This window comes from Elephas maximus, chromosome X (assembly GCF_024166365.1).
Source record: "Elephas maximus indicus isolate mEleMax1 chromosome X, mEleMax1 primary haplotype, whole genome shotgun sequence".
NCBI lineage: Eukaryota > Metazoa > Chordata > Mammalia > Proboscidea > Elephantidae > Elephas > Elephas maximus.
The window spans coordinates 5,983,021-5,986,481 of record NC_064846.1 but is presented as its reverse complement, the minus strand read 5'-3'; the positions used below and the strand labels follow the sequence as shown (position 1 = coordinate 5,986,481).

At 35.5% G+C, this 3,461-nt stretch overlaps 1 non-coding gene across 1 annotated transcript; it reads right to left on the bottom strand.

Annotated features, from left to right (window-relative positions):
- Window positions 1–3,037: 3,037 nt before the first annotated feature.
- LOC126069781 (U6 spliceosomal RNA) lies at window positions 3,038–3,144 on the bottom strand. The gene has a single exon (XR_007516052.1). It is a non-coding gene; the product is annotated as a U6 spliceosomal RNA (small nuclear RNA).
- Window positions 3,145–3,461: the final 317 nt, after the last annotated feature.

Sequence of the window (3,461 nt, the reverse complement as noted above, 5' to 3'; positions counted from 1 at the left end):
TAGAGTGAGACCTCCCACTTTCTTCTTCTTTTTCAGTAATGCTTTACTTATCCGAGGCTTCTTTCCCTTCCATATGAAGTTGGTGATTTGTTTCTCTATCACCTTAAAAAATGTCATTGGAATTTGGATCGGAAGTGTATTGTATGTATAGATGGCTTTTGGTAGAATAGACATTTTCACTATGTTAAGTCTTCCTATCCATGAGCAAGGTATGTTTTTCCACTTAAGTAGGTCCTTTTTAGTTTGTTGTACTAGTACTTTGTAGTTTTCTTTGTATAGATCTTTTACATCTTTGGTAAGACTTATTCCTAAGTATTTTATCTTCTTGGGGGCTACTGTGAATGGTATTGATTTGGTTATTTCCTCTTCGATGTTCTTTTTGTTGATGTAGAGGAATCCAAATGATTTTTGTATGTTTATCTTATAACCTGAGACTCTGCCAAACTCTTCTATTACTTTCAGTAGTTTTCAGGAGGATTCCTTAGGGTTTTCTGTGTATAAGATCATGTCATCTACAAATAGAGATAATTTTACTTCCTCCTTGCCAATCCGGATGCCCTTTATTTCTTTGTCTAGCCTAATTGCTCTGGCTAGGACCTCCAACACAATGTTGAATAAGAGTGGTGATAAAGGGCATCCTTGTCTGGTTCCCGTTCTCAAGGGAAATGCTTTCAGGCTCTCTCCATTTAGATTGATGTTGGCTGTTGGCTTTGTATAGATGCCCTTTATTATGTTGAGGAATTTTCCTTTAATTCCTATTTTGGTGAGAGTTTTTATCATAAACAGGTGTTGGACTTTGTCAAATGCCTTTTCTGCATCAGTTGATAAGATCATGTGGTTTTTGTCTTTTGTTTTATTTATATTGTGGATTACTTTAATTTTTTTTTCTAGTATTAAACCAGCCTTGCATACCTGGTATAAATCCCACTTGGTCGTGGTGAATTATTTTTTTGATATGTTGTTGAATTCTATTGGCTAGAATTTTGTTGAGGATTTTTGCATCTATGTTCATGAGGGATATAGGTCTGTAATTTTCTTTTTTTGTGATGTCTTTACCTGTTTTTGGTATCAGGGATACGGTGGCTTCATAGAATGAGTTGGGTAGTATTCCGTCATTTTCTATGCTTTGAAATACTTTTAGTAGTAGTGGTGTTAACTCTTCTCTGAAAGTTTGGTAGAACTCTGCAGTAAAGCCGTCCGGGCCAGGGCTTTTTTTTTGTTGGGAGTTTTTTGATTACCGTTTCAATCTCTTTTTTTGTTATGGGTCTATTTAGTTGTTCTACTTCTGATTGTGTTAGTTTAGGTAGGTAGTGTTTTTCTAGGAATTCATCCATTTCTTCTAGGTTTGAAAATTTGTTAGAGTACAATTTTTTGTAATTATCTGATATGATTCTTTTAATTTCAGTTGGGTCTGTTGTGATGTGGCCCATCTCGTTTCTTATTTGGGTTATTTGTTTCCTTTCCTGTATTTCTTTAGTCAGCCTGGCCAATGGTTTATCAATTTTGTTAATTTTTTCAAAGAACCAGCTTTTGGCTTTGTTAATTCTTTCAATTGTTTTTCTGTTCTCTAATTCATTTAGTTCAGCTCTAATTTTTATTATTTGTTTTCTTCTGGTGCCTGATGGATTCTTTTGTTGCTCACTTTCTATTTGTTCAAGTTGTAGGGACAGTTCTCTGATTTTGGCTTTTTCTTCTTTTTGTATGTGTGCGTTTATCGATATAAATTGGCCTCTGAGCACTGCTTTTGCTGTGTCCCAGAGGTTTTGATAGGAAGAGTTTTCATTCTCGTTGCATTCTATGAATTTCTTTATTCCCTCCTTCTATAACCCAGTCTTTTTTCAGGAGGGTATTGTTCAGTTTCCAAGTATTTGATTTCTTTTCCCTAGTTTTTCTGTTATTGATTTCTAGCTTCATTGCCTTGTGGTCTGAGAAGATGCTTTGTAATATTTCGATGTTTTGGATTCTGCAAAGGTTTGTTTTATGACCTAATATGTGGTCTGTTCTAGAGAATGTTCCATGTGCGCTAGAAAAAAAAGTATAGTTTGCAGCAGTTGGGTGGAGAGTTCTGTATAAGTCTATGAGGTCAAGTTGGTTGATTGTAGCAATTAGGTCTTCTGTGTCTCTATTGAGCTTCTTACTGGAAGTCCTGTCCTTTTCCGAAAGTGGTGTGTTGAAGTCTCATACTGTAGTTGTGGAGGTGTCTCTCTCACTTTTCAGTTCTGTTAAAGTTTGTTTTATGTATCTTGCAGCCGTGTCATTGGGTGCATAAATATTTATTATGGTTCTATCTTCCTGGTCAATTGTCCCTTTAATCATTATGTAGTATCCTTCTTTATCCTTTGTGGTGGATTTAAGTTTAAAGTCTATTTTGTCAGAAATTAATATTGCTACTCCTCTTCTTTTTTGCTTATTGTTTGCTTGATATATTTTTTTTCCATCCTTTGAGTTTTAGTGTGTTTGTGTCTCTAAGTCTAAGGTGTGTCTCTTGTAGGCCGCATATAGACGGATCGTGTTTCTTTATCCAGTCTGAGACTCTCTGTCTCTTTATTGGTGCATTTAGTCCATTTACATTCAGGGTAATTATAGATAAGTAAGTGTTTAGTGCTGTCGTTTTGATGCCTTTTTATGTTTGTTGTTGACAATTTCATTTTTCCACTTACTTTTTTGTGCTGAGACGTTTTTCTTTGTAAATTGTGTGTTCCTCATTTTCATAGTATTTGACTTTCTGAGTCGTTACGTTTTTCTTGGATTTTATTTTGAGTTATGGAGTTGTTATACCTCTTTGTGGTTACCTTAATATTTACCCCTATTTTTCTAAGTAAAAACCTAACTTGTATTGTCCTATATCGCCTTGTATCCCTCTCCATATGGCAGTTCTATGCCACCTGTATTTAGTCCCTCTTTTTGATTATTGTGATCTTTTACATATTGACTTCAATGATTCCCTGTTTTGAGCGTTTTTTCTTTTTAAAATTAATTTTAATTTGTTTTTGTGATTTCCCTATTTGAGTTGATATCAGGATGTTCTGTTCTGTGAAAAAATATGGAGCGCTTCACGAATTTGCGTGTCATCCTTGCGCAGGGGCCATGCTAATCTTCTCTGTATCGTTCCAATTTTAGTATATGTGCTGCCGAAGCTAGCACTCACCTGTGTTTTATTAACTATGCAAAGGCATTCGACTGTGTGGATCATAATAAATTATGGATAACATTGTGAAGAATGGGAATTCCAAAACACTTCATTGTCCTCATGAGGAACCTGCACATAGATCAAGAGACAGTTGTTCGTACAGAACAAGGGGATACTGAGTGGTTTAATGTCAGGACAGGTGTGCGTTAGGGTTGTATCCTTTCACCGTACCTATTCAATCTGTATGATGAGCAAATAATCTGAGAAGCTGTACTACCTGAAGAAGAATGGGGCATCAGGATTGGAAGAAGACTCATTAACAAACTGCGTT